Source organism: Cryptomeria japonica, chromosome 11 (assembly GCF_030272615.1).
Source record: "Cryptomeria japonica chromosome 11, Sugi_1.0, whole genome shotgun sequence".
In the NCBI taxonomy this organism is placed as follows: Eukaryota; Viridiplantae; Streptophyta; class Pinopsida; order Cupressales; family Cupressaceae; genus Cryptomeria; species Cryptomeria japonica.
This window is the reverse complement of record NC_081415.1, coordinates 702,792,422-702,806,896: the sequence shown is the minus strand read 5'-3', so window position 1 is coordinate 702,806,896 and position 14,475 is coordinate 702,792,422.

Sequence of the window (14,475 nt, the reverse complement as noted above, 5' to 3'; positions counted from 1 at the left end):
TTGTCCTTCGATTGACTTTTCTTCAATATTTTCTTCTATAATAATTGCAGCTCCTTCAGCAACCAGCAAACCCTCATCTTCACCAGAAAGATCTTCTGCAACTATCTCTTCTTGAACCGGCAGATTATTTTCAATAGGGGCTTCATCAACCCTGAATTGCAGAATATACTCAAACACACCCATTCCATTTGTAAAACATCTCTCAGGGACCGTTGTACTAGCAACTTCACCAATCCATGATGGCTAACAAAGTGATTTCCATATTTTTCAGTCTCCTTAGCACTTATGGAAATGAGATGATACAAGAAATTTGGGACATTAACTCATTGGTCATGACATAGATGACTAAGTAACTTGAAGTGAGGTGAATGGAGATTTGAATACCATCCTAAAATGTAATATATTTCATAATATACAGAGCTACCTGAGGCCAATGTGCTAGCAAAGAAACCCTTCTAGTCCCTTGTCTATCCACCATTAAGGGTCTATCAGTAGAAATTGTGAACTCTGCCATGGCACTCCTTGCATCCTTTGATTTTGGAAAGAGTTCTCCTTCCTGCAGCAACCTTGTGACCTCTGCAATTCGCTGCTCTATAGAAATTACCCTCAACCCTTTAACTGTAGCTTCTCCTTCGTCAAAAGAATGCATAAATTCCACAGCTATTTCATCATTGAAATCCCTGATTCTCAAGATATAATCCAGCCAGTTGTGGTTTTGGAAATAATGCACATAGACAACATCCTGTAGCAACCCTTCATGGATCGTTGGTTCATGGTGAATTACATCACCACCCATCTTTTACTCTGATACTTCCGCAGCTTCACCAAAATGTTTGACAAATTCACAAAAACTAAAATCTACATAGCTTAATTTTGGTGGCAAAACTTATTATTCACTTGCGTGAAATAATAATCATCATAGAAATGTTAGTTAGGAAATCAATTTGGGATATCAAATAACTGATAATAAATCTTATTGGGAAAAAGGAACATTAAGTACCCCCCCAGCTTAACCTAGCACATGTCCACACAGGCTGATAAGATTTTGGGTTTGGAACAGATTAAAACAGGATTAAAATCATAATGAACTAATAAATGCATAATTAAAATCAAGTACAATATACACATACCTGCAATTGGACGAAAATGATGGCGAAATGAAATGAAGTGATAGGTTAGAAAGTGGGATGGAATGTAGTGGATGGAACTTTATGTATGGAGAAAAATATTCCCATGGAAATATTTTATTATGATACAGTAAATAAGTTCACTGCAGAGGCTGCAGGAACATCACCTTTATCAACATGATCAAATGCAATAGGAAGCTCATGAATTGATATCGAATCATTGGCAGTTGCTATAGGAACTTGTATCTGATTTTGAGGAGCAAACAACTACAAGAACTCTTCTCTAGTAGCTAGCTTGTGATAAAGTCATAGTCGGTGTCCATTCACTAAGAGTTTAAATCGAATAGGAGGGTGAACTCACAATAATATTTCCCACTTTTTTGTCACTTTTGACACTGAGATGAACAATTTTAAAATAATCTTCAACTTACGACAACTATAACTTTTAAACTATTAAGAATTTGAAGATGATCTAAATTAGTGATTTGTAGAATTTTGTCTGTAGATTATATATATAATTTTTTCAAATTTTTTTGAAAGAATTTTTTTGAATTTTTCCATCTCCCTCGAAAAGTAGTTTTTTACAACAAACTACATTTTTTAAGAGTGATGTGCCTCCCGAAACGCATAACTTTTTTTCTATAAATGATAAAAACTCAATTATTTCAAATTTTGGTTTGTAACATCAATATCCAAGGCTTGCAGTTGGTTTGATAGTGATATGTTCAATATTTTTCATTTTATTAAGTTTTGAAGTCCAACTAGTCATAATTCAGATATAGGTTTATGTTTGAACACATAACTTATTCTATATATATCGAAATTCAATTTATTTTTTTTGTTAGAAAGAAGACATCAATACCCAGGGCTTAGATATTTTTCATATTTCTTTTGAATTAGTTTCCTATTTTTCCCAATGCATTGAATAGAGAAGTTCATGTTCGATGAAAAACCTATATTTGGTAAAATTAAAAAAACAAGTTCATAATAAACTCAATATGTAATAAAATTATATTCATTGGAAATCTTGCTTTGAGGACTATAATAATACATTTTGGGTTGTCAAGATCATTACATTTGAGCCTTCAACCAGAGGTTTCAAGGCCAAAAATCTGCAAAAAAATGTAGAAATCTTCAGAGAAGTGTTAAAAAAGAGGTTTGAATGAAGAGGGGTTCGAGCGAAGTGGGGTCTTCGCTCGAACCCCAAAGGGTATTCCGTTCAAACACCCCCACTTTGCTCGAACCCCCCGTAAACAAAATTTTCCACTTTCACCAATTTCTTTCATTGGCAAAAGTGGGAACTAGCTTTGTGAGTTCACCTAGGATCTATTGTGGACAACCGAACTGCTCCATTTTGAAAAACTTCTTCTACCTCATAAGGACCTAACCACCATGTTTGGAGTTTTCCCATAGCATCCTTATATCTGGAATCATACAGGAGTGCCCAGTCACCAACTTTTAATTTCTTTTCTCTAATATATTTATCATGCCATCTGGCTCTTTGGTTTTAAATCAATTATGTCTATTGAATAGCTATCTTTCTCTATTCATCAAGAGCATTTAACTGCTGAATGCATTCCTTCTGTGCTTCAGACAATGTCATATTCAGTTGTAGAGTTGTTCTCAAGGTTTTATACTCAAATTCAATAGGCATCATTGTTGTTTTGCCATAAACCATCTCAAAAGGTGTGAATCCAATTGATGTTTCCTATGTTGTTCTATATGCCCAAATTGCCTCTGAAAGTTGATTAGACCAATCTTTCTTGTGGATTGACACTATTTTGGTAAGAATAGCCTCAAACTCTCTATTAGTAACTTCTACGTGGCCATTAGACTATGGATGATATGAAGTAGATTTCCTGTGTCTTATATTGTATTCATTGACCAAATCTTTTATCAATGTTGATGTAAATTGAGGTCCCTGATCTGAGACAATTTCCCTTGGTACTCCATACCTTGTAAATATTTCTTCATAGAGAAACTCAACTACCTTATTATCTCTTGCATGTTGCATGGCTCTAGCTTCTACCCATTTTGTCACATAGTCTGTACATACCAAGATATAAGATTTGCCATTAGAAGGTGGATCAATGGGGCCAACAAAATCTAATCCCCACTTGTCAAATGGTGTAATAAATATTTGAGGATATAGTGGCATCTCATCAGATGTTGTAGGTCTTCCCATTCGCTGACATCTATCACACTTCCTTGTGTATTGAGCTGCATCCTTGTATAGTGTAGGCCAATAGTAACCAGTATTGAGTATTTTCAGTGCTGTCCTTTTGGCAGTAAAATGACCTCCACATGGCTCATCATGACATGCATGCAAGATATCATATGTTTCATCCTCTCTGACACATCTTCACATGACTTGATTAGGTCCAGTATAAAATAAACAATCAGCAATCCATGAAAAGTTAAAACTTTTTTCGACTAGCAACCTTCTTTCCTTAGGAGAAAAAGAAATTGGCATCTTAGCTGCAGCTAAATAATTGGCAATATCAGCATACCAAGGAGTATGAGCCTGTATGAGAAACAAATGCTCATCTGGAAAAGTGTCATCTATCATTGTAGAGTCTTCCTGCAATTGAAGACATGAAAGATAATCTGCAACAACATTAGACTTCCCTGGCTTATCAACAACTGTGAAATCAAATTCCTGCATCAACAATAACCAGGGAGCCAGTTTACCAGTGATTGATGGTTTATTCATGAGATATCTAATTGCAGCATGATTTGTATGCACAAATATGGGATACCCTGTAATATAGTGTCTAAACTTGTTAAGGGAATTTATGACAGCTAGCATTTCCTTTTTAATAACTGTATAATTCAATTAAGGTCCTTGCAAATTCTTGCTGATATAATATATTACATTTTCCAACTTGTCAACTTTTTGTCCCAGCACTGCTCCTATAGCATAATTAGATGCATCAGTATGGATTTGGAATGGTAGAGACCAATTAGGTCCTTTTAGAACTGGTGCTTGAGTCAAAGCATGCTTAAGTTTTAAAAAAGCTTTATTGCATGCTGAGGTCCATTTAAATTCTGCATCTTTAGTAAGCAGTGTATATAAGGGACTTGCAATTTTGCTAAAATCTTTGATAAACCTTATGTAGTATCCAGCATGGCCAAGAAAACTTCTCACATCTTTCTGCTTCACAGGGTCATTAATATGTTGAATAACCACAATCTTTGCTGGATCCACTTGTATGCCTTGTATAGATATATGATGACCAAGGACTATTCCTTCTTCCATCATAATGAAACACTTCTCACTATTTAGAGACAAGTTGTAGTCTTCACACTGCTGCAAAATTTTTTTCAAATTACCTAATGCTTGATCAAATTCAGAACTATAGGTTGTAAAGTCATCCATGTAAGTTTCCATAATATCTTGAGAAATATCAGAAAAAATACTGATCACTGCCCTTTGAAAAGTGGTTGGAGCATTATACAACCCAAAAGGAAGAACAAAATATGCATCAGTGCCCCATGGGCAAGTAAATGTTGTTTTCTCCTGATCCTCAGGAGCTATTTGTATCTGATTATAGCCACTAAATCTATCCAGGAATGAAAAATATTTCTTACCAGCAAGAGAATCCAATACCTGATCCATAAATGGAAATGGAAAATGATCCTTCTTTTTGGCTAAGTTCAAGGCTCTATAATCAACACATACTCTCCATTTTCCTCCCTTTTTAGGAACTATCACCAATGGTGATACCCATTGACTGTCAGAGATAGGATAGATAAACCCAGCTTTCAACAATTTCTGCAATTCTTCTTTAACTATCTCTTTCAAGGTAGGATTGACTCTTCTTTGAGGTTGTCTGAGGGGGCAACACTCATCCTTTATGCAAATGTGATGAGTACAAATTGCTGGATCATTTCCATTCATATCCATGTAATCCCATGCAAAGGCATTTCTATGGAGTTTTAACATGTCCACTAGGCTATCCTTCTGAGTATCTACTATATTCTTATTGATGTTCAAATATTTATTCAATTCAACCTCCATATTGATACTAAGATCAATCTGATTTATATCACAAATATGAGAATATGAGAATTCTTGCGGCAACAAGGTATGCAAGATATCAGTGGTTGTAGGAAAGTCCAACCCTACAATATTTGAAACCAATTCCTGCAATTCTTGGTCTTCTATTAATTCATTTATCAGGACAAAGGATTGATTCTTCATCATATTATTGCATGAGTGGCACTTGATTAATCATCATAAGGTGATTAATAGAGTCAATTTCTTCAGATTCCTCTCCCAAAATAGGCCAAACAGCCTGGTGCTACTCAAGCTGAGGTTGTGTAGGGAAATACAAGGCTAATGTATTTGTGGAACTGCCATCTGAAATAGTCATGTCTCCTGATCTACACCCTATATATGCATCAGCTGTGGCAAGCCATGGTCTTCCCAAAATGACTAGATATCCCCCCAATGTTGCTTTTGAAGATAAAATCATAAAGTCTATAGGATATTCCAAGGAATCTAGAATAACTACTATATCTTCTATGATACCATCAGGTCTTACTGTAGAGCCATCAGCAAGTTGGAGAACTGTGGGTGTGGCCCTTAAACTATCTATCTCTAGATGTTTCATTACTTCCCTTGTCATTACATTAATGGCTGCCCCTAGATCAACTAAAACATTTTTTATTGAACTACCATTAATGACTATACTCACAATAGGACTACCTGGATCAAAATACTTTGGAATAGCAATTTTTTCTAACATAATATTAGCCAATTGACCCATAACATGAACTGTTTGTGGATCCTTTTTCTTTTTGCCAGGTTTCTTTAGGCATGCTTCTCTCAATGCTTTACCATATATTGGAACATCCTTTATTGCTTGCAACAATGGAATTCTAACACAAATATGTTTCAGTTGATCAAGAATATCAAAGCTTTGTTGTTGTTTAGTGGAAACTTCTTTGTCTTTCAGTCTATGGGGAAATGGTGGTAATATTTGATTCTGAGGTATTACATCTTTAGGATCAGAGATTGGCTACTCTTCTTGTACCTCAATAGTAACTGGTTGAGAGGGATTAGGTAGAGTTGTGCCAGATCGAAGGTGAATATCATCTAGTGATAAAGAATAGGCTGGGTATTGATTAGAATCAGCTGAATAAGCTTGTTGTTGTTGTTGAGATTTGATATTTGGATTAGACAATGGTTGAGTAGGCAGTTGTGTTGGCTTAGGAGGTGGTGTTGTAGCTATAGGAGGTGGCATTAAAGCAGGAGGTTGTGGCTGCTGAGTAGGGGGTTGATATCCATAAGATTGGGATGACCATGATGGGTTTCTCCTCCATTGAGAGGTAGGTTGCCAATTCCCTTGAAACTGGTACCCTGCACCCTAAGGTGGATACCAGTTTCCTTGTGGCTGTTGCCACTGAGGGATTTGATTAGCAAATTGCTATCCTTGGACTTGTGATCCATACTAATGTGGATAATTACCAAAATTTTGAGAATACTGTGGTTGCCCTTGGTTATTTGGTGCATAAGAATTGCCACTATAACCAAAAAAGAAAAGTGGATCAGATGGCATACCTTGTCTTTGAAAATTTGGTCTTCTTTGAGCAACATAGAAGACTTGTTCATCCTCACCTTGTATTGGTTTGAAATCAGGTACTTCAACATTTGCAACCATCTTACATCTGCAATCTTTCTTCCGCTGCTTACAATGAGGACAGAATTCTGCAAGAAATCCATCAGCTTCCTCATGCTTCTTCTTAGCTACCAATGTATCCAACTAAGTAGCCATATTGTTTATAATGTCCTCCTCGAAATCTTTTAACAAATGGCTAAGTTCCAATCTAGAAACTCCAGTTCCAGATGATGATGATGGTGCTCCTGGCTTAAATCTCCTATTCTTCTTAGAAGTAGATCTGGAATACTTCTTGCAAATTTGTCCTATTTCAGCCCAAGTAGATTGTGTAATGTCACCTCCCCCCATTAGATCTAAGGAATTGGTGCATTCATCATTGATACCCCTCAAGAATATCAATTTGAGGGAATCTTCATTTAGAGTACTATACTTGGACTTCTTGACACTAAACAAAAACCTTTCCTGATAATCCTCAAGGCTCTCATCTTCAGTTTGTGTCATTCTAAAGGTATCATCCCCATGAGGATCATTGCTTCTACAATAATCTTTGTATTTTACAAGAAACAAACATTTCATCTCATCCCATGTATTGATTGTGCTACTACCCAAGCTCATAAATTATCTCAAGGATGACTCCTTCAAAGTGGTTGGAAAATTTTTGAGTCTATGGGCATCTGTAGTATAATCAAAACTCCTACAAAGAACATCAAACTCAAATAGAAATGTATCTGGATCCTCTGTCACCAACCCATAGAACTTAGGAAGTGAAGATGCTGGAATATTCTTGAGGTTAGCATTATCATGTTGGTCAAAGATGGGAAACTGAAATGTTGGACTAGGAGGTGGTGGTGGATTATTTCCAACAGGAGGTGGGTTCCGTTGCATTGGACTTGTGGGGGTTATTACAATAGGCAATTCTTCTTCTTGCGGACCAAAAAGGAACAGAAGACTACCTGTTGGAAACTCAGACTTAGGGTGATTCAAATTTTGTGGGACTTGATACAGCTTAGAAAAAGAGTTTATATCTGGAAAATTATCTTCTACATGAGTAGTATGAGTGGGTAGAAATCTACCTCTGGCATCTCTTCTTCTATTATGCAAGCAGATTCATGAAATTTCAAACAATTAACTAATAACTAAAATAATCATAAAAGGCTCTTAGCTTGACACCATCCCCAACAATGGTGCCAAAAATTTCTACCCCAACTATAATGACAATAATATTACCTCTAACTGAAATCTCAAACCAAAGTTTGGACATTCATATGGTAGAGTTTACTATTTTCATGGTTGTTGTTCATTTAGTTGTCAATCTAGGAACGTAAAACTTGAAATGGGTCTGCAATATATATGCACTAAGCTCCTTAAATGATTATTCTGCATTACTACAATGACTAACATTATGCAGAAAGGAAAGGTAGGAATAAAAATCATAAAAGGCTACATGAAAGCTTCACAAAACACTGTTGAAATGATCTAATGAAAATAACAGAAATCACACCATTCTGTCTTGGCTGTAGGAATAGTCAACGAATCTATTTCCAGTGGCTGCAGGAACAATCCAGTCATGAACTTCTACTACAACTAAGTAAAAACTAACTTCAATAATCATAAACACAACATCAGTCACCAAGTGGGCCCACTTGGATGAGTGATATCAAACTCTTAGCAAAGAACTATTAATAGATCAAAATAACATATTCTTATTCATTTCTTCCTAAAAGATGATTACATATCCTAAAAGAGAAAATTTAGAATGCTTGACAAAAACTCTACTCAATCCCTTTCCATTCTGTGTAACTCTCAAAAAAGAAGGAAGAGCTTATTATAAAGGAAAGATCAACTACAATGGACAACTCAAGTTATGCCTAGAAGAAGAGGCAGATAATTGTCAGATGAAGGAGATAACTGAGAGCTTGGTTGTAGGAACTATGGATCTGAAACCGAACCACAATCTTTTCGTGCCAAAGTGCTATTTTGTGAATTCACTATGCACCAGAGTTAAACTCCCATGGTGAAGTACAACTACTCTGATTATTCCATACATTGCGCTCACTTGAATCTCCTTCAGTTTGACCTCCAGCTATCTGAATGTGATTTTCCAGTCTTTAGGTGCGAAAGAAAATCCTCCACTGCAACATCAATTATTATCTGCACTAAAATAGAACCAAATACAAGGACATGCATATGTATCTTACTTAACTAATACATTCATTAACTCATATATGAAATCATCGTAAATAATCCGCATATCACAGGGACAAATCATTTGGCTATAGGAATAAATTGGCATGGCTGCAGGAATTAACTAACAAAGTTCAAACATGATTTCTTAAGTTCAATTTTAAAACATGGATTACATATAGTCACTTCACAATACTTTACTATCACAATGTAACCCAGAAGATACCGAAAACCTAAGAGTCCTGATAAAAAATATGTCAAAACATCAACTTATCAGTGACATGTGTTGATCTTCCTCCAAAGTGCTCAAGCTTTAACTCTGGTTGATCCTCTCTCTTGTGCCGCATGTCAACATATGTCACCTCATTATTGGCTTAGGAGACCCACCTGGACACCACCTATCTGTCATGTATCAGCCACACATCTTACTTTATCAGAGATCCTTCTTTAGGCCAAATTACTCGCTCGACGAGTTTCTTATCAATCTTATTGAACTCGCAGTTTCATTGATATCCTCATTTCAGCCAAACTACTTCTGATTTCTTCGATATGCCCTATGTTGATGAAAGTGACCCTTCGATGAAATATTTTTGGGACTTATCGCAGCCAACGTCTATTCAATGTCAATGGAAATGAGATTTCGTTGAAACCTTTTTGGGACTGACCATGACCAAGATCTGCTCGATGCCGCTCATCGTACCATGTCAGCAGCCACTAGACTACCACCTATCCTTGGTCTTATTCTCTCTGCTCTGCAATGTCATCAGTCGCGAAGTTGCATGAAATATCCAATGATCATCTTTTCATTGCGATATAGCAACAAGTGTTGATGTACTTGCATCACTATTGATCTTTTACAACTTCCTTTATCTTTAGTCTCTTCCCGCTAGCTGGTCATAAAATTAGGACACGTTGAGATGCATGTGCATGCGGGGTCCACTAGGCGATGAGAAACCTCTTGTCAAAATATTTCAAGTTTTGACACTTTAGTTACATGTGATCTAAGCTTTAAATGTTATACATTCCGTGTACATTGCCAATGTAGGATAATTGTTCTTCATGCCCTGGCTTTTCCATCGGGTCATCAGGATGATATGAAATGGTTCATACTGATGGCTGATACAACCTTTAGCACTTTGCACCTTCTTATCAGGTCTTCAAAATGATTTGGAACCTACTATTCCAATAGTCATTATAACTTTTTTGTGTTGTGCTTTCTCATCGGGGTACATATTGCTGATCGGGGCAAAATTCAAAAAAATGACTTTTTTGGAGTCCCAATCAAGCTTGATAAGCCACGCCTTTCTTGAAAAGGAACATAAAGTCTCTGTGATCTATAGCATGTGGAACTCAACCCTTGTGGGAGCCCATTTTAACCCACATGCTTCATTGTTTTTTTTTGTATCTGCACATGAAGGAAACGAGTTAGAAAAAGATGTGCATTTCTGATTAGTTGCTCATGATTTGGACCTTTTCAATATGAATGAAGGCAAGGATTCATTAGGGCACTAAATCTGGCATGTGCAAAATTTTGGTAACATTTTTGGCAACCTCTTAGGGGTGTTTTCTTGCTAAACAATAGAGTTTAGTAGCCTATCATGTCCATTAGGCATCAAGTTAATTTTGACTTTTTCAAAAATTTGGAATTGTATCTCAGCACTCAAAATAAAACTGAAAAGGAAACTATAAAGGCTTTGCATACAACTAAGCCTGCACACTGTGCAATCTATGCTTATAGAAAATAGAAACAAAAAGAAAACTGGAAACTAAAAACAACAAATATGTTGGAAACACTTATTAAGCTGAGAACTGCTGAAAATAAAAACTGCAACTATTCTACTATGTACATATGCAAATTGTTAGTACTCAATAGCATAATTTGAGGTGAATCCCATTGATAGGGACTGGCAATACTTCTCCATCGAATTTAGCAAGCTGGAAATCATTATCTTATTTGCATTTAGTGATAACATACAGACCATCCCACATGTCATCAAACGTGGTATGTCTACCAAGTTTGCTCCTTAGTTCATCCCATTCGAAAGCAAAATCACCTTGATTAAATATGCATGGTACAACTTTTATATCAAAGGTCCTCTTCATCTGAGCATGGTGAATTTCTAATTTTCTATATGCTTCCCTGCAAGTTTCTTCTAACTCCATAAGCTGAGCAAGCCTAATCTGCATTGGCTTCTCTTCAAGTAACTCAAATTCTTTTACATAATTCAAAGTTGGCAATTCAACTGAAATAGGTAACTTGGCTTCTTTTCCATAAGTTAAAACATATCAAGAGTTACCTGTTGATCTCTTTGGTGTAATTCTGTCAGCCCAAAGGGCTAACTTGACCTTTTCATGCCAAGTTCTTTGATTCTCAACAATAGTCTTCTTAATGATGTTGATCAAGTTCTTGTTAGTTGATTCTACTTGTCCATTACCCTGAGGGTAATAATTGGACAAAGTGTTTAAATATATATTATGCTTAACTGACCAATCTGAAACTCTAAGACCAATGAAAGCTAAAGCATTATCAGAAATGATTGATTCTGTAGTACCAAACCTAGACACTAGGTCTTGATAGAAATTCAAGACAAAAGTTTAATTAGCTTCTTTCAATGGAACTGCCTCTGTCCACTTTGTGAAATAATCAGTTGTTGTAAGAATCAATTTGTGACCTACACTAGAAGGTGGATTAATGGGTCCTATAAAATCAAGTCCCCACTTTGCAAAGGGCTGCTCAACTTCAATTGGTTGCAAAGGCAAGGTTGCTAGTTTCTGTTTGCCTGCAAACAATGAGCATTTCTCAAATTTTCTCACCCATGAGTGAGCATCTTAAACATTTCAGACCAATAACAACTAGCTCTCATAATTTTTAGAGCTATTGTTCAAGCTGCAAAGTGACCTCGTGTAGGTTCTTCATGAAATTCTTTTAGAACTTTTCAATCTGATATAACTCAATGCATCTTATAAGAATATTTTTATAATATCTTTTGAACAAAATACCATCTATTAAAGCATAAGGAATGTCTTGTAGCTTGAAATACCTTCATTTTAATCTATCTAAGCCTTTTGGACAGTCACCAGTTTGTAAATAATGGACAATTTGCTTATTCGAAGTGACTAGTAAAGCTTGGGCAGCAGGTTGTTCCTCATTATTAAGCATTGTTCCATTTTGTTGCTCCTCTTCTTTACTATTTTCTGTACTTCCAACAAGTTGTTCACAGAAACCCTTGCCTCTAACTAGCTTAGTTACCTTGATAGAAATGTCATATTCCATTGCCTTAGTGATCCAACCTCCCCTTTTATCATTTATGTCTTTGCTGAGAAAAAACTCTTTCACTATAGGATGAGAAACCATAAGATGAATCTTATTGTTAGAGAGCATGTGCCTAAATTTTTGAAGGCTTCTTATTAATGTTAACACAAGCTTTTCTAGAAATGAGTATCTAGTCTCATAATCATGCAAAATGTGACTAAAGAAAGCAATTGGTTGTTCTAAGTTTTCATCATTTTGTGGACACAACATTGTAGAAATAGTATCCTCACTCCCAAAAGCATATAGAATAAAATATTTCTTGAAATCAAGATTAATGAGGGTAGGGGCTACTACAATTGGTTCTTTAATTTCTTTAAAATTGCTTTTACCTTCCTTAGTCCACTGAAAAGGATTATTTTTCTTAAGCATGGTTGTAAGTGGTTGCATCAATGCTGCAATATTAGGAATAAATCTTCTAATAAAGTTTATCATACCTATGAAACTCTAGAGTCCCTTTTTATGTGTTGGTAATGGCAATGCAAGTATTGTTGTGATCCTCTCAAGATCTACTGAAATTCCATGTTTTGAAACAATATATCCTAGCAACTCGCCTTCATGAACACCAAATATGCTCTTCTTGGGATTTAATGAAACTCCAAATTCCCCGCATCTTTCAAATACCTGTCTGAGATGGTCAAGATGTTTATTAGCCTTTTTAGAAAAAATAGTTACATTATCCAAGTAAACCAAAACAAACTTGTTGATGAGGCCTTGAAATGCCATATCCATTACACGTTGAAATGTTGCCCCTACATTGGTCAGTCCAAATGACATTTTATTATAAGCCATTGTACCCCACTTGGTAGCAAATGTTGTTTTGTACTAGTCTTCTTCTTTGAGCAGAATTTGGATATATCCTGAATAACCATCAATTAATGAGAATCTCTTTGAACGTGAGACAACTTGCAAAATTTGCTCGATTGAGGGTAGTGGGTAATGATCTTTCAAGGACTCTCTATTTAAGTCTCTAAAATCAACACATAGTCTAAGTTCACCATTCTTCTTCCTAACGGTAACTAGATTGGACACCCAAGATGTGTGCTCTATTGGAAATATGATATTTCCTTCAATCAACTTATTTAACTCAGTCCTCATAAGATGTTCTAATTTTGGATTATCTACCAACTCTATAGTATGCTAAGCTAAATGAGGATCAAATCCTTTCAAATATTCATACCTCCATACAAATATGTCATTAAATTCTTGAAAAAGGTTTACAAAAGCATGTTTTTCTTCAGGGGTACATACCTTGCCAATTTTAAGTAACTTGTCCTTGAATATTTCAACAAATTCATAATATTCTTCCTTCACAAACATGTTGCCTTTATCCTTTCTTACTTGATCATCTGTATTAAAAATAGATTCAAGAGTTACCAAACCCTTGAGCAGGTTGTTAATTTTCAATTGGAGAAACTGATTTTTATTTTGCTCATTGAAATTACGCTGATTTTTGACAGAAAACTCGGCTTCTTCAATTAAGAAATTAGTAATCTGCTCATCTGAGTCAAAAACTTGCCAATTAATAGTGTTATCTGGAACTGAGGGCCTTATTGCAACTTTAACATACTATTGTCTATCAATATTTCCTACGTCATCTGGTATGTGAAATTGAGCACCTAAAGCAGCAAGCCTATCTGCTTCTTTATTTTGACTTCTAGGAATTGATAGTAGATTAAATGCATCAAAATCTTCAATTAAATCCCAAATTCTATGCTTGTACATTTTAAAACATCATTCTTGGTGACATGAATATTCCTTACTTGGTTCACAACAAGTTCACTATCACCAAAAACTTGTAAATATTTAACTTTTTCCTGCCTAGACCATTCTAAGCCATGTGCTAATGATTCATACTCAGCTGTATTGTTTGTACAACTAAAAGAAAATCTTAAAGACGCTTAGTATCTCATCCCTTCGGGTGAAACTAGCATAACACCATCTCCCGAACCATTCTTACCTCTTCAACCATCAAAATAAAGTTGCCAAACCTGATTTTGCTGATGTTATGATTGTTGTTCAAGTGGAATTTCCTTTTTTTCAAGCTTAGGAATAACATAATCCTCCTCATGAATCATATAAAAACCAAGACCGATTTCATCCATGCTAATGAAAGGATCTTCTACCATATTCTGGGTTGCCCACTCATCCAAATTCACATAAGGTATGCACTGAATAGGTGTACCTTGATCCTGGATAAGTGGTAACTCCTCATGGTCTTTGATGACAT